General features: G+C 37.8%; 1 protein-coding gene across 4 annotated transcripts in view; it reads left to right on the forward strand.

The window, feature by feature from the left end:
* The window catches only part of TAOK1 (TAO kinase 1), a 145,748-nt gene that overhangs the window by 18,033 nt on the left and 103,934 nt on the right, over positions 1 to 23,781 (forward strand). The window contains exon 2 of one of the 4 annotated variants that reach the window (XM_024734691.1): positions 16,256 to 16,368. The exons of the other annotated variants lie outside the window; for them this stretch is intronic. The gene's annotated coding sequence lies outside the window, so the exon portion shown is untranslated. The remainder of the gene's footprint in view (positions 1 to 16,255; positions 16,369 to 23,781) is intronic. 4 annotated transcript variants of the gene reach the window in all.

Raw genomic sequence — 23,781 nt, forward strand, 5'->3', positions numbered from 1 at the left:
GATAGTGAGAGGCCTGTGTACCGGGATGAAGAGAGGCCTCCACTGGCCACAACTAGAGAAAGCCCTTGCACAGAAACGAAGATGCAACACAGCAAAAATAAATACATTAATTAATAAACTCCTACCCCCAACATCTTCAAAAAGAAACCCAAAAAACAACTACACAAAGTAAAAAGCACATCTTCATGAATCTATGTAGATCTTGAGGCTATTCCAGTGTATTAGACTGCAGTAGAATGTGAAATTTAGAACTGAAAGGATCATAGAGATAATCTAATTAGGTTATTCTTACCCCCTCCTTAATGCTGAACCCATGGGAATTGCCTTTGTGAGTTCAGTAGGTCTGAACTTCCTGAGATTGTATGTAATTTGCCATGTATATATGTGCACACGTGCATTTTTCTATGGTGATAATCTGTAGCTTAATTGGATTTTCACAGGTATCTGTGGCTCTAGAACTGTTAAATATCCTGTGATCTAGCCAAAATATGACATTTCACAGATGAGACGCCTGAGGCTCAGAGATAATTAAGACATAAGACGCTTACTCATATAGTCATTGTTATTCACAGTGATGATTCTGAGTCAACAGGAAAATATTATGTTCAGTGTGCTTTTCTTTAAAAAAAGAGAAACAAGACTGTATGGAAGATTCTAATACAGTTAGGAAATGTTTCTGTCCCAGATGGTTAAAACAAACTTTTAAAAAATTGAGATGAAATTCACATAACATTAAATTAATAATTTTAAAGCGAGCAATTAAGTGGCGTTTAGTACACTCAAAGTATTGTGCAACTACCACCTCTTTCTAAGTTCCAGAGTATTTTACTTACCCCAGAAGCAAACCATTTACACATTAAGTAGTTGCTCCCTCTTTTCCCCTTTTCCTGCTCCTGATAACCACCAGTCTGTGTTCTGTCTTTGTAGATTTACCTATTCTCAGTATTTCATATAAATTGAATCATAGAACGTATGCATCTAACTTCTTTCACTAACATAATGTTTTGGAGGTTCATCCACATTTAGTACTTCATTCCTTTTTATGGGTGAGTAATATTCTGTTGTATACAGAATTGTATACACAATTTATCCGTTCATCTGTTAATGGACATTTGGGCTGTTGTGCTAGTGCTGCTGTGAACATGTGTATACGTGTACTTCTTTAAGTACCTGTTCTCAGTTCTCATGGGTTTATACCTAGGAGTGAAATTGCTGGGTCATACAGTAATTCTCTGTTTAACTTTGAGGAACTGCAAACTATTTTCCAGTGGCTGAATGCACAGGGGTTCTACTTTCTCCACATCCATTCCAATAGTTGTTATTTTTCATTAACTTTTTTTTAAATGATAAGCCATCCTCATGGGTATGAAGTGCTACCTCTTTTGCTTTTGATTTCCATTTCCTTAGTGGCTAATGATGTTGAACATCTTTTCATTTGCTTATTGGCCTTTTGCATATCTTCTTTGGACAAATATAAACTTTTGATTCTCAAAGAGGAATATTTTAGTTACCAAGAAAAATCTTTGAAGATGTAAAATATTTGGTGTTACTGTATAATTAAGTGCCAAACTGGTACAAATACAACATACTATGGGTAATTAAAAGATGTGGGGCTTCCCTGGTGGTGCAGTGGTTGAGAATCTGCTTGCAGATGCAGGGGCCGCGGGTTCGTGCCCCGGTCCGGGAAGATCCCACATGCCGCAGAGTGGCTGGGCCCGTGAGCCATGGCCGCTGAGCCTGTGCGTCCGGAGCCTGTGCTCCGCAATGGGAGGGGCCACAACAGTGAGAGGCCCGCGTACCGCAAAAAAAAAAAAGGAGATGTGGTGAGACTAGTTTAAACTTTGAGTTTACAACCCCTTCTAACATTGTGTACAATTATAAATTTTAATGCAGATAAAGTAATTTGGGGGCTTTTCTCACTTCAAATATTTGAATATTGTCCTCTGACTTGGCATTGAAAGATGTTCGTTTGATTTTGTGCATGAAAAAAAGCACAACATTTGAAGTTATGCATATCAAATTACTTGATTTCAGGTGACTAACATAAAAACATATAATACATTAAATAGACAATAAAAATAAGCAGGTGAAAATAAAGGTAGGATACTAAGATAAGTGCTGTAGTAAAATACACTGAAAGTATCCATGATATTCACTTTTTTTTAGCTTTATTGAGGTGTAATTGATATATAAATAATTTCACATATTTAGTGTATACATTTTGATGAATTTGGACATAAGCATACACCTGTGATACCATCACCACAACCAGAGTATCCATCACCTCCAAAAATTTCCTTATGTTCTTTTGTCATGTTATTTGTTTGTTTAGTCAAGTAAACTTCAGTTTTTAAAAAAAGCTGAGGGTTTCCCTGGTGGCGCAGTGGTTGAGAGTCCGCCTGCCGATGCAGGGGACACGGATTTGTGCCCCGGTCCGGGAAGATCCCACATGCCGTGAAGTGGCTGGGCCCATGAGCCATGGCCGCGGAGCCTGTGTGTCCGGAGCCTGTGCTCCGCAATGGGAGAGGCTACAACAGTGAGAGGCCCGCGTACCGCAAAAAAAAAAAAAAAATACTATGTTGAGTAAAATTTTTAAAAATGATTCAAGATTTTAATTTCCCTCTTTGTAATTAAATTTAGTACCTTGTTTGGTACTTTAGAGAGGCAGATTTGAACTCATTGATTTTCTAAAAGGGGTATGCTTCTTCAAAGTAGGGTGATCTTTTACTTGTCTTCTATTATTTAATAAATATTTGTTAAGTGAAATTTCAGTTGTTCGTATATTTGCCTTCCCACTTAATCATTTCTGAATTCCCACATCTAGGACTGGGCCTGGGACTTGGTAGCGGCCTAGTAAATATTGAATGAATTTGGTTTACTGGTTGGTTTTTTTAAATTAAGTTATTTATTTATTTATTTTTGACTGTGTTGGCTCTTTGTTGCTGTGCGTGGGCTTTCTCTAGTTGCAGCAAGTGGGGGCTACTCTTCGTTGGGGTGTATGGGCTTCTCACTGTGGTGGCTTCTCTTGTTGCGGAGCATGGGCTCTAGGTGTGCGGGCTTCAGTAGTTGTGGCTTGCGGGCTCAGTAGTTGTGGCTTGTGGGCTCTAGAGCTCAGGCTTCAGTAGTTGTGGCTTGCAGGCTCAGTAGTTGTGGCACACGGGCTTAGTTGCTCTGTGGCATGTGGAATCTTCCCGGACCAGGGCTCGAACCTGTGTCCCCTGCATTAGCAGGAGGATTCTTAAGCACTGCACCACAAAGGAAGCCCTTCTGGTTGGTTTTCATGTTGTCTAGTTGTGTCAAATGAAAGCAAGTTGGTTCAAGCTTGACAAATAAGAATGCTTTATCTACATGACCTTCCTCTTCCCACATGAGTTATTGTATATATTTGGATATTGGCACTTGGAGCATTATTATACCTTACTGTTAATGATTTGCTAAGATAATTATATCTTTTAATGTATGGTCAAAACTGACATATCTCCCCCTAAAGTTTTACACATTTTAAAGGATATTTTGCCCCTCTTTTTTGGTAATCGTCCTTTTACTTAAAGAAGTATTACAATAATTGCTTAGAATAAAATGCATTTCTCAGTTTGCTAATATTCTGGCATACCATAAAAATTCATTAACTACAAAGGAATAGGTATTGTGAAAATTTAATATTTCTTCCATAGGATTATTTATAAAGTAAATGCTGGAATATCATTTTAATACATAGCTATTGGGTAAGGGCTTATAAGTTTGGTGATTTTACTAGAGTCAGGAATTCTTTTTTTTTTTAATTTTTATTGGAGTATAGTTGATTTACAATGTTGTGTTAGTTTCAGGTGTACAGAAGAGTGAATCAATTATACATATACATATATCCACTCTTTTTTAGATTCTTTTCCCATTTAGGGCATTACAGAGTATTGAGTAGAGTTCCCTTTGCTATGCAATAGCTCCTTATTAGTTATCTATTTTATATGTAGTAGTGTGTATATGTCAATCCTAACCTCCCAATTTATCCCCCCCCTTCCGCCCTGGTAACCATAAGTTTGTTTTCTACATCTGTGACTCTGTTTCTGTTTTGTAAATAAGTTCATTTGTACCATTTTTAGATTCCACATATAAGCAGTATCATATGATATTTGTCTTTCTCTATCTGACTTATACTTCACTCAGTGTGACAATCTCTGAGTCCACCCATGTTGCTGCAAATGGCATTATTTTGTTCTTTGTTAAGGCTGAGTAATATTCTATTGTATATATGTACCACATCTTCTTTATCCACTCCTCTGTCGATGGACATTTAGGTTGCTTCCATGTCTTGGCTATTGTAAATAGTGCTGCAGTGAACATTGGAGTGCATGTATCTTTTCAAAGTATGGTTTTCTCTGGATATATGTCCAAGAGTAGGATTACTGGATCATATGGTAGTTTTGTATTTAGTATTTTAAGGAACCTCCATACCATTCTCCCTAATGGTTGTACCAATTTACATTCCCACCAACGGTGTAGGAGGGTTCCCTTTTCTCTACACCCTCTCTAGCATTTATTGTTTGTAGATGTTTTGATGATGGCCAGGAATTTTTTGTAATTTTTTCTCAGTTTTATTGAGATATAATTGACATGTAATGTATTTTTTAAATTTTTGTAATAATTTTTGTCTTACAGAAAAGTTACAAAGTTAGTAGAGTGTTCAGGTATGCCCTTCATCTAGCTTTCCCTAATCTTTCGTAACTATAAAATAATTACCAAGACAAAGAAATCAACATTGTTATAATCCTGTGATCTTAACATCAGCCCTCCTTTGAATTTTACATTTTTTCACTAATAACCCTTTTCTGTTCCAGGACTGCACTCTGCAGTTTGTTGTAAGTCCTTGTTCTCCTCCAGTCTGTTGGTGGAACCTCAGTCTTTCCTTGTCATTCATGACCTTGATTTTTTTTTTTTAACCTTGCCATGTTTAATGAGTACTGGTCAGTTACTTTTAAAATGCCTCTCAATTTGGGCTTCTTTGGGGACTTCTCTGGTGGTCCAGTGGTTACGACTCTGTGCTTCCATTGCAGGGGGCAGGGGTTTGATCCCTGGTCGGGGAACTGAGATCCCACATGCTGCGTGGCATGGCCAAAAAATTAAAATACACACATTGAATTAAAGTACGTTACAACTGGGGCTTCCCTGGTGGCGCAGTGGTTGGGAGTCTGCCTGCCGATGCAGGGGACACGGGTTCGTGCCCCAGTCCGGGAGGATCCCACATGCCGCGGAGTGGCTGGGCCCGTGAGCCATGGCCGCTGAGCCTGCGCGTCTGGAGCCTGTGCTCCGCAACGGGAGAAGCCACAGCGGTGAGAGGCCCGTGTACCGCAAAAAAAAAAAAAAAGTTACAACACTAACAAAAATTTGGGGCTTCTTTGGGGCTTCTTTGGTGTTTTCTCATGATTAGACTGAGGATATGTTTTTGCCAAGAATATTGCAGAGTGTATTGTGGCCTTCTCAGTGCATCATATCAGGGATATGATACATGATGTTGGTATGTTTTACTGTTGATGGTAACGTGGTTTTTTTGCTTAAGGTGGTATCTGTTGGATTTCTCTACTATGATTTTCCCCTTTATAATTAATAAATATCCTGAGACTGTGTGTTTAATAGTACTTTTGTCAAAACTAAGAAAACTGACATGAAACAGCAAGGTCTTACTGTATAGCACAGGGAACTATATCCAATATCCTGTAATAAACCATAATGGGAAAGAATATGTATATATATGTATAACTGAATCCCTTTGGTGTACACCGTGAAGTAACACAACATTGTAAATCAACTATACCTCAATTTAAAAAAAGAAAGAAAGAAACTGATATGAGCATATTACTTATTAACTCACAGACTTTATTTGGATTTCACCAGTTTTTCCATTAATGTTCTCTTTCTGTCACAGTCTCCTCTGGAATATGATAGTTTCTCAGTCCTGTATGTCCTTCTTGTTTGGAAGAATGTCCGCCAGTCTAGGTTTGTCTGGTGTTTTTCTCATGATTAGCCTGAAATGATGGGTTTTGGGGAAGAATACTGTAGAGGTGTAGTGCTTTTATTTTTTTTTTTGGCCTTGCTGTGCGGCATGTGGGATCTTATCGGACTGCACCCCGTGTAGTGGAAGCACGGAGTCTTAACCAGTAGACCGCCAGGGAAGTCCCTTAGTGCCTTTCTTATCACGTCATATCTGGAGGTACAAGATAGCCACATGACAACACTAATGACGTTAGCCTTCCTCGCTTGGTTAATGTAGTGTTTGCCAGGTTTCACCACTGTAAAGTTACTAATATTCCCTTTTCCTACTCTGTTCTTGGGAAGTGAGTCACTAAGTCTAGCCCATCCCTTAAATGGGGAGGAGATTCATGTGATTTGGTTTGCATTTCCTTGATGTCTCTTCATGTGCTTACTTGCCATCTATACTTTTCTTCAGCTAAGTGTCTGTTCAAATTATTTGCCCGTCTCCATTTTAAAATTGGGCTGTTTGTTATTATTTAGTTATGATTGTTTGTTATTATTTAGTCATGAATTATTTATTTGTATATAAGCCTTTTATTAGGTAGATACATGTTTTGCCAGTATTATCTCTCAGTCTGTGGCTTGGTTTTTTGTTTTCTTAACAGTATCTTTTAAAGAGCAGAAGTTTTCAATTTTGATGAAGTCTACTTCATCAGTTTCTTTTATGGGTTGTGCTTTTGGTTTTATATCTAAGAAATTTTTCCATAAACTAAGGTCACAAAATTTTTTTTATGTATTTTATTTATTTATTTTTGGCTGAGTTGGGTCTTTGTTGCTGCTCATGGACTTTCTCTAGTTGCAGAGAGTAGGGGCTACTCTTCTCTTCGTTGTGATGCGCGGGCTTCTCATTGAGGTGGCTTCTTTGTTCTCTTCTTGAGTGCGGGCTTTAGGTGCGTGGGCTTCAGTAGTTGTGGTGCACGGGCTTAGTTGCTTCGCGGCATGTGGGATCTTCCTGGACCAGGGATCGAACCCGTGTCCCCTGCATTGGCAGGTGGATTCTTAACCACTGCATCACCAGGGAAGTCCCACAAAAAATTTTTGTCCTGTACTTTCTTTTAGAAGTTTTAAAATTTTAGGTTTTACATTTAGGTCTGTTATTTGTTTTGACTGAGTTTTTGTTTAAGGGTGAGGTAAGTGAGTTAAAACATATATATTTCATAACATTTACTGTCCTTTCCTCATTGAATTATCTTTGCACCTTTGTCGAAAAACAGTTGACCATATATGTATGGGTCTACTTCTGGTCTCTATCTGTTTCATTAATTTGTTTCTATTCTTAGACCAGTATCACACTGTCTTGATCACACTATCTTGATTACTGTAGTTTTATAGTACATTCTGAGTACTATAGTATAGTTCAGTCGGAGTGAGATTTCCAACTTTATTTTATTCAGAATTGTTTTGTTTATCCTAGGTGCTTTGCTTTTTAATGTAAGTTTTAGAATCAGTTTCTACAAAAAAGACTACTGGTCTTTTGAGATTGTGTTGAATCGTTGGCTCATTTTGGGAGCATTGACATGTTAACAGTATTGGGTCTCGCAATCTGTAAATAAGGTATATCTCTCCATTTGTTTGGGTCATCTGTGATTTCTGTCAGTGTTTTGTAGTTACCAGCCTACAATCTTGCATGTATTTGTTAGATTTATCCCTAAGTATTTAATGTTTGATGTTATTGTAAATGTTACTTTTTTCCCCCAAATTTTAATTTCATTACTAATATGTAAAAATACAACTGGTTTTTGCATATTGACTTTGTATTCTGCAACTCTGGTAAATTCACTTATTCTAGAAGCTGTTTTGTAGATTATTTGGGATTTTCTATGTAGACAATCATTTATGAATAAAGACAATTTTATTTCTCCTTTCCAGTCTTAATGCCTTTTCCTTTTTTTGGTCTTATTGCCCTGGCTAGGTCTTTCAATACAGTCGAATAGGTCTGGTGAGAGTGGATATCCTTGCCTTGTTCTCCATCTTATGGGGAAAATATTTAGTTTTTCATCATTACATATGATATTAATTGTAGGGTACTTACAGGTATTCTTTACTAGGTTAAGGAAGTTCCTTCTGTTTTCAGTTTATTGAAAGTTTTTGTCACGAATGAATTGAACCCTGTCAGTTTTTTATTTGTTTTTTGCTTCTACTGAGATCATATGGTTATGCTTTTTTAGTCTAATATAGTGAATTACATTGATTGATTTTCACTCCTGGAATGAATTCCACTTGGTCATGATTTATTATTTTCATAAATTGCAGGGTTCTAGTTGCTAATATTTTTTTCAGAATTTTTGCATTTATATCCCTATAGGATATTGGTCTGTAGTTTTCTTATTCATATCTGGTTTTGGTATCATGGTATTGTTGACTTCCTAAGTTAGTAAGTGCTTAAATGCTGGAAGAACTTAGTAGAACTGGTGTTATTTCTTAAGTATTTGGTGGTGTTATTTCTTAAGTATTTGGTAGAATTTGCCAGTGAAACCATCTAGGCCTGGTATGTTCTTTGTTGCAAAGCTTTTAACTGTGAAGTCAGTTTATTTAATAGAAACGGAGCTATTTAGATTATCTGTTTATTCTTGAGTTAACTTTGAATCAGTTTGTGCTTTTTAAGGACTTTATTTTAATAGACTTTAAGTCTGTTTCACCTAAGTTATCAAATTAACTGGTAAAAATTATTCATAATATTCCCTTATTCTTTTAACATCTTTAGGGTCTGTAGTGATATCCTCTCTTTAGTTGCTGATACTGGTAATTTGTGTCATTTCTCTCTTTTTTTCTGTATCCGTCAGGCTAGAGAGATTTCTCTGTTTTTTCAAAGAACTAGAAGTTGATTTTTCTCTTTTGGTTTCTTCAGTTTTTAATTTTATTGGTTTTTACTGTTATTACCTTTTTTTTTTTTGCGGTACACGGGCCTCTCACTGTTGTGGCCTCTCCCGTTGCGGAGCACAGGCTCCGGACGCGCAGGCTCAGCGGCCATGGCTCATGGGCCCAGCCGCTCCGTGGCACGTGGGATCTTCCCAGACCGGGGCACGAACCCGTGTCCCCTGCATCGGCAGGTGGACTCTCAACCACTGCGCCACCAAGGAAGCCCTGTTATTACCTTTTAAAAAAATAAATTTATTTATTTATTTTGGGCTGCATTGGGTCTTCGTTGCTGCGCGGGTTTTCTGTAGTTGCAGCGAGCGGGAGCCACTCTTCGTTGTGGTGTGCAGGCTTCTCATTGCGCTGGCTTCTCTTGTTGCAGAGCACGGGATCTAGGGCTCACGGGCTTCAGTCGTTGTGGCACACGGGCTCAGTAGTTGTGACACATGGGCTTAGTTGCTCCATGGCATGTGGGATCTTCCCAGACCAGGGCTTGAACCTGTATCTCCTGCATTGGCAGGTGGATTCTTAACCACTGCGCCACCAGGGAAAAATCCCTGTTATTACCTTCTTTTTTTTGTTTTGTTTTTGTTTTTTTTTTTTTGTTTTTTGCGGTACGCGGGCCTCCCACTATTGTGGTCTCTCCCGTTGCGGAGCACAGGCTCCGGAGGTGCAGACTCAGTGGCCATGGCTCACGGGCCTAACCCCTCCGCAGCATGTGGGATCTTCCCAGACCGGGGCACGAACCCGCATCCCCTGCATCAGCAGGCGGACTCCCAACCCCTGCGCCACCAGGGAAGCCCTACCTTCTTTATGTTTGTGTTTAATTTGCTCTTTTCTTGTTTAAGTTGGAAGCTTGCGTTACTGATTTCAAATCTTTTTTCCTTTTTTTTTTCTTTTATATTTTGGCTGCACTGCACAGCACGTGGGATCTTAGTTCCCTGACCAGGGATCGAACCCACGTCCTCTGCATTGGCAGTGAGGGGTCTTAACCACTGGGCTGCCAGGGAAGTACCCTCTTGTTTTCTAATATAAGGATTTAATGTTATAAAATTTCCCTTTAAGTACTTCTTTAGCTGTGAACCAGAGTTTGATATATCATGTTTTCACTTTTATTCAGTTCAGAATATTTATTTTCTAATTTCCTTTGTGTCCTGCTCTTTGATTAATTGTGTCATTTAGAAATATGTTGTTTAATATACAGATATGCAGCAATGTTCCTAATTTAATTTTTAATTTAATTCTGTGTGGTCAGAGAACACACTTTGTGTGAATTTAATTCTTTTATATTTACTGAAACTTGTTTGTTTATGGCCCAGTGTATAGTCTAGATTGGTTAATGGTCCATAAAGCTTAAGAAGAATATGTATCCTGCATTTATTGATGGTGTGCTTTTTAAATGTGAATTAGGTCAAATTATTTTGAGTGTTAAGTTTCTGTACACCTGTTGCTTTTCTGTACTTGTTCTCTCAGTTATAGAGAGGAATGTTGAAATGTCAACTATAGTTATTCATTTCTCTATTTTTCTTTTCAGTTTTGCTTCATGTATTTTGAACCTTTGTTATTAGGTGCATACCCATTTAGGATTGTTGTATATTCTTGATGAATTGTCCTTTTCTCATTGTGAAATACCCCTTTTTTCCTTTGGTAATTTTCCTTTTCTGGAAGGTCCTTTGGTAATATGGCTACTCCAGCAATCTTTAAACATTTTTTGAAGATTGTGTTAACATATGCATAACACAAAATGTACCATTTTAACCATTTTTAAGTGTACAATTCAGTAGCATTAAGTACACTCACAGTGTTGTGCAACCAGAGCCACTATTCATATCCAGAACTTTATCATCCCAAACAGAAGCTATGTATCCATTAAAAAGTAACTCCCATTCCCCCTCCCCCAGCTTCTGGTAATCTCTATTCTACTTTTTGTCTCTGAATTTGCATATTCTAGGTACCTCATATAAATTGAATCATACAGTATTTGTCCTTTTGTGTTTGGCTTATTTCACTTAGCATAATGTTTTCATGGCTCATTCATGTTGTTGTATGTCTCAGAATTTCCTTTTAAAAGCCTGAATTATATTTCATTGTATGTATATATCACATGTTTATCCGTTCATCTGTTGATAGACATTTGGGTTGTTTCCACCTTTTTGCTATTGTGAATAATGCTGTTTCCAACATTGGTATGTGTATCTTTGAGCCCCTGCTTTCAATTCTTTTGGGTGTATACCTAAGGCTACCCTGGTACTCTTAACAGTGTTTGCATGGTATGTCTTTTTTTAAAAAAATAAATCTATTTATTTATTTTTGGCTGTATGTGGGCTTTGTTGCTGTGTGCAGGCTTTCTCTATTTGCAGCAAGAGGGGCCTCCTCTTTGTTGCGGTGTACGGGCTTCTCATTGTTGTAACTTCTCTTGTTGCGGAGCATGGTGCCTAGGTGCACAGGCTCTAGGCACACAGGCTTCAGTAGTTGTGGCACGCGGGCTCTAGAGCTCAGGCCCGGTAGTTGTGGCGCATGGGCTTAGTTGCTCTGCGTCATGTGGGGTCTTCCCAGACCAGGGCTCGAACCTGTGTCCCCTGCCTTGGCAGGCGGATTCTTAACCACTGCACCACCAGGGAAGCCCTATGAGAGACATTTTTAGGTACGTAAGATTCAAAGATAAATAAGGTAGCTTCTTCCTTTAAGGAACTCACCTAGTGGTTAGGTGAGATAGATATGTAAACAAATAATTCAGTACAGTGAGATGATGTAAGTGCTAATTGAGTGTAAGCAAATTTAATGGAGGTATCACTCACAGAGAAAACCAATTAATTTTGCCTGGAAGAAGAACTGGGTTGGGAAAAGTTTCCCAGTGGAGATGACAAGCAGAAATTGAAATGGAGAGGAGTTTGGCATGAAGTGTACTTAATAATTTTGAGCACTGTGTTTTCTACACATATTTCATTCAGACCTCACAAAATCCCCATGACGTAGGTATTATCATTTCCCCTACTTTAGAGATGGGAAAGCTGAGGTCAGCAAGTATGTTGGCAGATCCAGTTTGGGGACTTAAATAATATGATTTCAGAACCTGTGTTTTTAGTCACTGTGTGTTCAGAGCTCTGTAGAAAGAGGAGCATAGTGATAAACTGAGAGGCTCATGTCAGAGCCCTGGAGGTTGGAAGGAGATGAGGCTAAAAGAGGTAGGTAGTGTCAGACCATTCAGTTTCTTGAATGTCATGGTAAGGATTTTTGTTTCAACCAAAGTAAAGTGTAAAAGCATCGAGCACTTAAAGAGAGGGAATGACATAATCAGATTTGCGTTTTGAAAGGTCATTCTGGTTGTAGTAGATGAAATGAATTGGAGGGGGGCCGAGAGTGGATGCAGTGGCACCCTTTAGGAGTTTGTTATAATAAGTAGCCCGGGTAAGGTAAAGTAATAGCCTGGATAGAATAAGTAGGTGATTGTGGAGATGGAGGAAAGTGGACCGATTTCAGAAAGATATAAAAGGACAAAACTGCAAGACATGATGATGGATTGGGTTATGAGTGAAGGAAAGGGAAGTGTCAAAAAATAACTCTTAGGTTTCTGAATTGCCCAGTTGGATACATTAGATTGGTTCATTTTATTTTATATTTGACGCACAGAAAGAAGATTGATTATGCTGTTGATTGATTATGTTATCTAATCTAAGAGATTAGATTATGTTGAGTTAGAAGTGTCTTTGAGTTATTCAAGTGGAGATGTCAAACACATGGTGTTAATAGTACCTTTGAACTTTCTATGTAGTGAATAAATAAGCTTGCTCATTCTTTTGTTCCTAATAACATAACTTTTTCAGGGCTTCATCACAGTTGTAGTCTCTTGAGTTAACTGGTAATAAAAAAGAAAGTAAATAAGAGTTTGACTCTTAATCATTAGAGCTAATAAAAGAATGTGGAAAGATTCTGCAGTCTAGAAAGCCACAAGGCAAGTATATTAGGACAGTTCTCCTTTGGAGAATGACAGAACCAAGAATAGATCCTGGAGAAAGACTAGTGAAAAGAAGGCACAAAGGGCTAATCTAAGTCTAAAATAACAATTTAAAAGTAATCTGTTTTCAATATTGAAGTTAAATATTTCCTTCCTTTTGGTAACAAAGGAACTATTCCTGGCTTATCTAAACTACAGTTACCCAAATTACTGTAGATCTGCAATGGGAATAGCTATACCGGAAGGGAAGTGTTTTTTCTTTATTTCCCCATCACATTTGATGATGAGCTGATAAATCACCACAGTTTGGCTTTATATATTTGGGCATATTGGGTATTTTAATTATTTTAAAATTTTCTTGGAAAACAAAAGAGGTCTGATGAATAGTTCTTAAATAAGTTAAAAACTATTCTCAAGTTGTTAGATTTTTATTGTTGAGCTTAGATCAGTGGTTCCTCTTTATCAGAAAATATATTGCCGCTCTTGAAAGTACTGTGATACTGAACTAACAAGACTAAGCTTTTGTTGCAGATTTTTAAACTTCTAGGTATTGTAATATTGGCATTTGTGTGACTGATATTTTAAAGTTCTCTGGAAGAAAAGTAGTTTTAAAAGTAATTCATGTATAGGGACTTCCCTGGTGGCGCAGTGGTTAAGAATCCGCCTGCCAATGCAGGGGACACGGGTTTGAGCCCTGGTCTGGGAAGATCCCACATGCCGTGGAGCAACTAAGCCCGCGAGCCACAACTACTGAAGCCCGTGCGCCTAGAGCCTGTGCTCCTCAACAAGAGAAGCCACTGCAATGAGAAGCCGGCACATCGCAATGAAGAGTAGCCCCTGCTCACCACAACTAGAGAAAGCCTGTGCACAGTAACAAAGACCCAACACAGCCAAAAATAAATAAATAAATAAATTTTTTAAAAAAGTAATTCGTGTATAGATGTAGACCATTTGGAAGATAAAAACCTGATTTTTTTACCACCTAGAAATATTACTGTTTGTGAATTTTCCCTTTACTATTGCTTCTCTGTATCTTTAATATGTAGGCAGTATATAGGGTAGTAGTTAAGAATGGGGATTCTAGATTAAACCTCCTGAGTTCAGATTTCTGTTCTACCACTTATTGGCAGTGTGATTTTAGCAAATCACTTAATTTCTCTGAATCTTGAGTTTCACATCTTTAATGTGGGGATAGTAAAAGTAAACATTATTGTTTGCTTTGTGCCAGGTACTTTGCTAAGTATATTATATGTAAAATCTTAATTTTCATAACGTCTCTACTTAGGAGCTACTTAGTGCCTTTAAGAGGATAAATTAAATAATGGATGTAATATACTTAGTATAGTGCTTAAGGCACAATAATGTGCTTAAGGCACATTACTTATTTTTTTTTCAAAATTGCATTTATACAATATAGTCAACCTGTTATTAAAGCTTTTATTGTGGCAACATCCCCATGCCATTGATATTCTTGGAAAATGAAAATTTTTAAATGGCTTTAAAGAAGTTCATCAAATGGATTCATTTAGTCACCTCTCTAGTGATAGACCTTTAGATCATTAAATGGTGTTATGAACATATTTGTTATGATTATTTCTTTAATTCCCAGAGGTAGAATTGAGTCAAAGGGCAGGAATATTTTTAAGGTTCTTTTTTTGTGTGTGTGTGCTATGTTGGGTCTTCGTTGCAGGTTCTTGATACTTTGTCCTGCATTGCTTTCCAGAAATGTGAATCAGTATACATTCTTATTTCTCATACATTCTTTTTTAAAATATTTATTTGGCTGTGCCGGGTCTTAGTTGCGGCACGCGGGATCTTCATTGCAGCATGCAGGCTCTTTAGTTGTGGCATGCGGGATCTGGTTCTCTGACAAGGGATAAAACCTGGGCCCCCTGCATCGGGAGCGCAGAGTCTTAACTACTGGAGCACCAGGGAAGTCCCTATTATTATTATTGTCTGAGTAATTTTACTTCTTGTCTTTGTTTCCTCAGCTAAAAGTATAGGCTTTACTTCCATGGTTTCTTGCAGTTCCAAATTCTATTTCTGTAACCCTGGAGTAGGGTTAAGTTTTAAATTATTGTAGGTTGATTACTTTTTGTATCTTTGATGCCATTTTAGCAGTCTTTGACATCTAATTAATTTCAGTGGTTTATCAGATTAATTATATGGAAAAGTAAAAAATGTTTATTTAGTTCATATTAAAATGAAAAGAGACTGACCAACAAACTCCAAGTGTTGGTGAGGATGTTAACAACACATATTGCTGGTGGGAAAGCAAAATGTTGTGGCCAGTTCGTACTTAGAAAGTTAAATGTATGTTTACCAGCAATCCCTATCCTAGGAATTTACCTAAGATAAATGCAAACACATGTGCTAACAATGACACATACAAATAATGTTCATAACAGCTTTATTCATATTAGCCAGAAAATGGAAAAACTCAAGTGAACATCAACTGAAGAATGGATAAACAAATTGTATTATATCCATACACTTGAATGCTACTCAGCAATAACGTCGATGAATCTGAAAGGCATTATACTCAATGAAAAAAGCCAGCCACCAAAGGCCATATGATTCCATTTATAAGAAGTTCTAGAAAAGACAAAACTATAGTGACAAAAATTGGACCAAGGGTATTGGGAACTTTTTGGGGGTGATGGAAATATTCTTGATTGTGGTGGTGATATCAAGACCGTATATACATATATCAGAACTGTACCTTTAAAATGGGTGGATCTTACTGAATGTAAATTACACCTCAGTGAACCCTATTAGAAGGTATTTAGAACAGTTATTTGGCTTCAGTAGCAAATTAATATTTATTGATATATACCAGAGAACTATATAATTGGTATCTTATGATTAAGGAATTTGCAATATTATTAGAAAGAAAATATAGTTTACAGAGTGCTTATATCTCTTAGAAAATAATACTGAACCTCAGATACAAGTATGGTCAGTTCTGCTATAACACAACATGTGTGTTCCTAAAAAAATCACCATGTTATGCTTAATTATGTAGTGAAAACTACAGGGCTTATGGGAAAAATGGGGTTAGGAGCCCAACACTCAAAAACTTCAGTGTCACATAAAAAAAGATAGGAACCTAATAAAAACAGCATAGTTTTACACATGTTAAATGATTAATAAATATATAAATATTACAATAAATACAGAACTTACTGAAAGAGACCTTAGGTTTGTTGTGGAAGTTGATTTAGTGGGAGTTATTGTGAAGTGACAAAAGACAGGTTATCTAAAATCAGATAGAAAACTTTAACACCAGATGTGGTTGGGCATGCATAACACATGCAGTGAACTAAGGTAGCTAATATATGTTTAAGGTGTGTGTGTGTGTTTTGTTTATTCTTATATGGCTTGGTGTTTTAAAATGTAGGTTTTACTATTTTTCAGGTATGATGAGACCAACAGTTCAGAAGATGACTGTCATTGAAAAGATAGTTTGTTTCAGTTCCCAAGAGGAGGTGGGACACCAAGCCATCTCAGGCCACACAGGGAAGCACCAGGTTGGTCAGGAGGCAGAGGGAGCAGGAGGAAAATATGGCAAGAACCTTTATTGTGGTTTCTGTGGGAGGAAATGGGCGAGGCAGGTTAAGAAGTTTTAGGATTGGCTACTTTTAATAATTCAGTGGTCTCTGAGCTATAGGGGCTGTCCTAAGGAAGGGTCTGGTACCTGGCCCTGGAGTGATTAGGGCAGGGGAATACTGGCCTGGAGTGTAAGAGCTAGGTAAAAGAGGTAGTTGGAAATAATGGATTTTGGATTGATTGGTTTACATACGAAAGATATGATCTCAGGTTAGTTGTTTGCTGTCTCTAAGAATTGACTGGCCCTGAGAGGACCAGAACATTGAAAATACAGAAAATAAGAAAACACAATTAATAGACTTGGTTCAGCTGGGTGCAGTTTGCTGCACTCATCTAGTGTTTCTCAGGGATGAAATTGCACATAAGTAAATGAATAATTCACATTGTACTACAATTGTTTTAAAAATAAATGTTATAGCAGAACTGACTGTACAAAGTAGGATACAGTATTTGAGTCACCATTCCCTCCTTTGCAAAATTAATTATGCAAATTCTATTATATAGATTTTACATTAGTGTAATTCCTTGGGACATGACTGTATTTGTAAGCAAAACAATTTAATGGTAGATTTGATCTTGGGAAAGTAATCACAGATTTAAATTTTAACTTAGAGAAAAATTTTGTCTTAGAGTACGTGCTCAGTGTAATTCAAGCAATTAAGCTGGGTAATATGTGGGAGTGAGAGACAAGATGGTGGAGTAGAAGGACCTTGAGCTCACCTCCTTTCCCAAGCACACCAAAATCACAACTAACTGCTGAACAAGCCATCAATAAAAAAGACCGGAACCTACCAAAAAGGTATTCTATATCCAAAGACATTAAGAAGAAACCACAATGAGACAGCTGGTAGGAGGGGTGCACTTGTGATATAATCAAATCCCATACCACCTGATTGGGCGACCCACAAACTGGAGAATAATTGTATTTCAGAAGTTCTCCCATAGGAGTGAGAGCTCTAAGCCTCACGTCAGGCTCCCAAGCCTAGGCGTCCGGCATTGGGAGGAGGAGCCCCCAGAGCATTTGGCTTTGAAGGCCATTAGGGCTTGATTACAGGAGCTCAATAGGACTGGAGGAAACACAGACTCCACTCTTGGAGGGTGCACACAAGGTCTCGTGCACACCAGGACCCAGGGCAAAAGTAGTGATTTCCTAGGAGCCAGACCTACCAGCTGGTCTTGGAGGGTCTCCTGGGGAGGCAGGGGGTGGCTGAGGCTCACCCTGGGGCATGGACGCTGGTGGCAGAGATATCAGGTAATGTTCTTCTGTGAACTCTTGCTTGAGGCAGACATCTTGCTTGGGTCATTAGCAGCAAGACCTGGCCCCACCCAGCAGCTTGTAGGGTCCAGTGCTGGGATGCTTCAGGCCAAACAACCAACAGGGTGGGAACACAACCCCACCCTTTAGCAGACAGGCTGCCTGAAGACTTCCTGAGCCCACAGCCACCTCTAGACACAGGCCTTGACATGGCCCTGCCCACCAGAGGGCCTAGACCCAGCTCCACCCACCAATAGGCAGACACTGGCCCCTCCCACCAAGAAGTCTGCACAAGCCTCTAGACCAGCCTCACCCAGTAGGGGGCAGACACCAGAAGCAAGATGGGTAATATGTAGGAAGCAGATAGATTTGAAGTTATTTTGAAATCTACATGGAAATAACTGTTATATGCTTAATAAAATTATTTTTATTTTTTAAAAAATGAATTATCTGCTTTTATAATTGGAATGAGTTTAAAAATATCTACCCTTACCTAAACTTGCATAGAGTCTTAGAAATAAATGAAATGATAGGGTATTTAAATAGTCATTCAACAAACTGTTCTTTTTTTGATTGGCTGTGTAAAACTGTTAGGCTCTATGTATGCAGGAGCTCTAGAACCTTATGATACCGCCTGGGAATATAAGGCATGTAAACAACGAGATTAAAAATATTTATTAAAATAGAGATACAAAATGAAAATTTATATAGTAAAGAGAAAGGAATCACTAATTTCAAATTGAAGTTCTGAAGCTGTATTGGAAATAGTAGGATAGGTTGGTTAAGAATGTAGACAGTATTTCAGGTGTCATGGAGGCTTTTGCTGGACATTGCTATGATTAAGGGATAGATACACTAAGAGAAAAGACTGGAAAGGAAGGATTTGGCCAGATTGTGGAGTTCTTGAATGCCTTATATACCATTTGAACTTTATTCTTTAAGTGTTATGTTATTATTTGAATTTAATAAAAAGGTGAGCAATAATTTTGTGACTTTCTTAAGAATTTCCTGGGAATACCCTGGTGGTCCAGTGGTTAGGAATCTGCACTTCCACTGCAAGGGGACATGGGTTTGATCCCTGGTCAAGCAGCTAAGATCTCACATGCCGCCCAGCATGGCCAAAAAAAAGAATTTCCTGCCTTAGTTTGTGCTTATATATATTAATGAAAAAATTAGAGAAACAGTAAGAAAGATGAATTGGAGAGAATGAAACTACAAACAGTCCAGATAGGAGGTATTGCATTAGTCTAGGTGAGATATGATTAAGGCCTGAACTAGGCTACCCACAGTGAATAGAGGAGATGCAAGTCTGTTGGGTTTACCAATGTATTAGCTTGATGTTAGAGGAGAAAAAGAGGAAGGGAAAAAATTTAAAAGGTCACATCTAGTTTTTTGGGTTTTTTTTTTAAACATCTTTATTGGAGTGTAATTGCTTTACAATGGTGCGCCAGTTTCTGACTTACAACAAAGTGAATCAGCTGTACACATACACACATCCCCATATCTCCTCCTTCCTGTGTCTCCCTCCCACCCTCCCCATCCCACCCCTCTAGGTGGTCACAAAGCACCAAGCCGATCTCCCTGTGCCATGCGGCTGCCTCCCAGCAGCCATCCATTCTACATCTGGCAGTATACACAAGTCCATGCCACTCCCTCACTTTATCCTAGCCCACCCCTCCCCCTCCCTGTGTCCTCAAGTCCACTCTCCACATCTGCGTCTCTATTCCTGTCCTGCCCCTAGGTTCTTCATAACCATTTTTTTTCTTTTTTTTTTTTTTTAGATTTCATATATATGTCAGCATACGGTATCTGTCCTTCTCCCTCTGACCCACTTCACTCCGTATGACAGAGTCTAGGTCCATCCACCTCACTACAAACAACTCAATTTCGTTTCTTTTTAGGTCACATCTAGTTTTCTGACCTCGGAGGCACAAGGAATAGCCATGCCATTATCCTGGGTGGGAAATGCAAGATGGATTTGCTGAGTGGAATTGTGGGGTCATATGGTAATTCTGTGTTTGACTTTTTGAACTGCCAAACTTTTCCACAGTGGCTGTACCATTTAGCATTCCTACCAGCAATGTGTGAAGGTTCCAATTTCTTAACATCCTCCATAACACCTGTTATTTTCTGCCTCTTTGATTATAGCCATTCTAGTGGGTGTGGCATGGTATTTCATTGTAGTTTTGATTTGTAATTAATAGTGATGTTGAGAATTTTTTCATGTGCTTATTGACCATTTGTGTATCTTCTTTGGAGAAATGTCTGTTCAAATCCTTTGCCCATTTTTAATTGAGTTATTTAATTGGATTAACCCAGTTAACAGTTCTTTTTAAAAATATTTATTTATTTGGTTGCACCGGGTCTTGGTTGTGGCATGTGGGTTCCTTAGTTGAGACACACAGCCTCTTTAGTTGTGGCATGTAAACTCTTAGTTGTGGAATGCATGTGGGATCTAGTTCCCTGACCAGGGATTGAACCTGCGCCCCCTGCATTGGGAGTGTGGAATCTTAACCACTGCGCCACCAGCGAAGTCCCAAGAGTTCTTTATATGTTCTGGATACTAGATCCTTATCAAATATATTGCTTGCAAATATTTTCCCCCATTCTGTGGGTTGTCTTTTTACCTTCTTGATAGGTGTCCATTGATGCACAAAAGTTTTTAAATTTTGATGAAGTCCATTTTATCTATTTTTTCATTGCGTGTGCATTTGGAATCATATCTGAAAAACTGTTGCCTAATCCAGGGTCTTGCAGGTTGTCACCCATGTTTCCTTCTAAGGGTTTTATCGTTTTAGCTTTTGCATTTTTGGTCCATTTGGATTTAAATTTTATATATGGTGTGAAGAAGAGGTACAAATTCATTCTTTTTTGGATGTGGATATCCAATTATCTCACCAACTTTTGTTGAAAAGACTTCTTTTCCCACTGAATGGTCTTGACACCTTTGCTGAAAATCATTTGACCATATATGTATGGGTTTATTGTCCCATACATTTGACTGTAAATATGGACTCTCAGTTCTTTTCTGTTGGTATATATGCCTGTCCTTATGCCAGTTCCACACTGTCTTGATTACTGTAGCTTTGTAGTATGCTTTGAAATTGGGCAGGGTGAGTCTTCCAATTTTGTTCTAAATTCTTAAAGATTGTTTTGGTTATTCTGTGTCACTTGCAGTTACACATGAATATTAGAAAGAACTTGTTCATTTCTGCAAAATGACAGCTTGGAAACTGTTAGGGATTACTTTGAATCTATATATTAGTTTAGGTGGTATTACCATTTTATGTGTTCCAATCCATGAACACATGATGTTGTTCCATTTATTTAGGTCTTTAATTTCTTTCAACAATGTTTTGTCATTTTCTAAGTCTTGCACTTTGGTTAAATTTATTCCTAAGTACTTTTAAAATATATTATTATTAATATTTGTTTTATTTTAGTGACATTGTAAATGGAATTGTTAGTTTCATTTTCGGAATATTCATTGCTAGTGTATAGAAGTACAACTGATATTTGTGTATTGATATATCCTGAAACTTTGCTGAACTCATTTGTTCTAATAGTTTTTTGTGGATTCTTTAGGATTTTCTATGTATAAGATTATGTCATTTGTGAAAAGAGATAATTTTACTTCTTTTCCAGTCTAGATGCCATTTATTTCTTTTTCTTGTCAAGCCCTGACTTGAACTTCCTGTACAATGTTGAATAGAAGTATTGAGAGCCACATCCTTGTCTTGTTCCTGATTTTAGGGGGCAAGTTTTCAGTCTTTCACCATTAACTATCATGATACCTGTGGGTTGAGGAAATTCCATTCTTTTCCTAGTTTGTTGAGTGTTTTTATCATGAAAGGGTGTTGGATTTTGTCAAATGCTTTTTCTGCTTCTGTTGAGATGATTGTTTTTTCTTTCATCTTATTAATATGGTATGGTACACTGATTTATTTTCATATACTACCCTGACATTCCTAGAATAAATCTCATTTGCTCGTGGTATATCTTGTTGAAAATTTTTGTATCTGTACTTATAAGGGATATTGGTCTGTAATTTTCTTTTACTGTGATATTTTTAAAAAATATTTATTTATATATTTGGCTCTGCCAGGTCTTAGTTGCGAGTGGGATCTTTAGTTGCAACATGTGGAATCTTCAGTTGAGGCATGTGGGATCTAGTTCCCTGACCAGGGATCAAACCTGGGCCCCCTGCATTGGGAGCACAGAGTCTTAGCTACTGGACCACCAGGGAAGTCCCTCCCTAATCTTAATTATAAAGATTTTAAGTACTTGTTACATCTAAGATGTGAAAGGTGCACAAAAGTTTCACATGGTTAGTCTAATTGGAGTAACTAATAAGGTTGTGTAAGTAAGGACCTTTTTTTTTAATACATTTTAAAAATTTGTTTTATTTATTTTTGGCTGCATCGAGTCTTAGTTGCCGCACGTGGGGTTTTTTTGTTTGTTTGTTTGTTTTGAGGCACTTGGGCTATTTCATTGTGGTGCGCCGGCTCCTCTCTAGTTGTGGCATGTAGGTTTTTTCCTCTTCTCTAGTTGTTTTTTCTCTTCTCTGTCGCAGGCTCCAGGGCGTGTGGGCTCTGTAGTTGTGGCGTGTGAGCTCCAGAGCACGTGGGCTCTGTAGTTTGCGGCATGCAGGCTCTCGTTGAGGTGCGCAAGCTCAGTAGTTGTGGCTCTCAGGCTTAGTTGCCCCGTGGCATGTGGAATCTTAGTTCCCTGACCAGGGATCGAACCTGCGTCCCCTGCATTGCAAGGCGGATTCTTTACCAGTGGATCACCGGGGAAGTCCCTGTAAGGCCTTTCTTGAAAAGAGTATTACCTGTATCTCTCTTCAAAATTAAAAGAATAATAATACATGCATTCGGGGAATAAAAACTTGAAAGGTAGAAAGGATTCATAGGAAAAAAAAAAGTCTCCTAAACACCCCTATTTCTGATGAATCCCTCCATAGATTACCTGTGTGTATACAGATATATTTTTTATTTTTATATAAATGGTTACATATTACTTATACACCTATATCTTGTTTTATAAAAAAATTGAATCTTCATATCTTTATCAATGCTCAAATTAAACAATATTCATAATACTGCCCTATGCATTCTCTCCTACCCAACAACCCAGTGACTTCTTTAATAATATTATTTTTGCTTTTCACCTTTCTCTTCATTTCAGTTTGAAGTAGTAAACAGTGGTTCAGGTAATTGATTCTGTATTTCCCACCACTAATTTGCCCTGTGATTTTGAGAAAAGGCATGTGACCTTTTGAAACCAAATACTCCTTTTTGAAACCAAATACTCTCTTAATTTCTTCCAACCTTAAACTTTTGTAATTATAATGTATAATATTTACAAGTAGGTTGAAGCACCAGGCATCAAATCAGTTCTCTGTCAGTTAAGGTTGATGTGAATTCCTGTAATGTCAAATTTATCTTACTGATGACATTTCTCAGTTATTGGTAAAGTGATTTGTGTATATGTGTGTTTCTTTTGAGGGAAGACATAGTAGACAGTGTAATCTGTCTCTGCCGATTCTGTGTAAAGAGACAATTTTCCTTTCTCTAAAGTAATTGAACATTTGACTAAGTTGGCTGGTTTCTAAGCCTGAACCCTCTGAGTAACATGTAGGGAAAAGGGCGTTATGGTATTGAAGCAGTTGCTTAAGACCAACAATGTCCTTTTTGTGAAAATCTGAAGGTTCTTAAAAGATGGAATACTATGACATCATCACCGTTCCTCCAAGGAGCATTCCTCAAGTAATACTGAATATGCTGTGATTATCAGCACCCTTCCCCCATCTTCTTTCTGTGGCTTGACTGATGTTATTGTCAATTATTTGACTGTGGTTTGCAAATGTGGAGCAGTTACTTAATTCTGAAAATCCTTTTGGGTCTGAGATTTTAAAGTATATTGGGTTTTTATTCTAGTTTCATCAGCTTTCTTGGCGATCTATGTTTTAGGATTGAATAAAATGGTATCACCTACAAAAATTATGTATCTTTTACATTCAGCCCTCAGTAGCTTAATAAATGATATGCTTCTCTGATCTGTTTTTGTGGAACCAGAA

The sequence above is a fragment of the Neophocaena asiaeorientalis genome, unplaced genomic scaffold (assembly GCF_003031525.2).
Source record: "Neophocaena asiaeorientalis asiaeorientalis breed wild unplaced genomic scaffold, Neophocaena_asiaeorientalis_V1.1 scaffold129, whole genome shotgun sequence".
Lineage (NCBI taxonomy): Eukaryota > Metazoa > Chordata > Mammalia > Artiodactyla > Phocoenidae > Neophocaena > Neophocaena asiaeorientalis.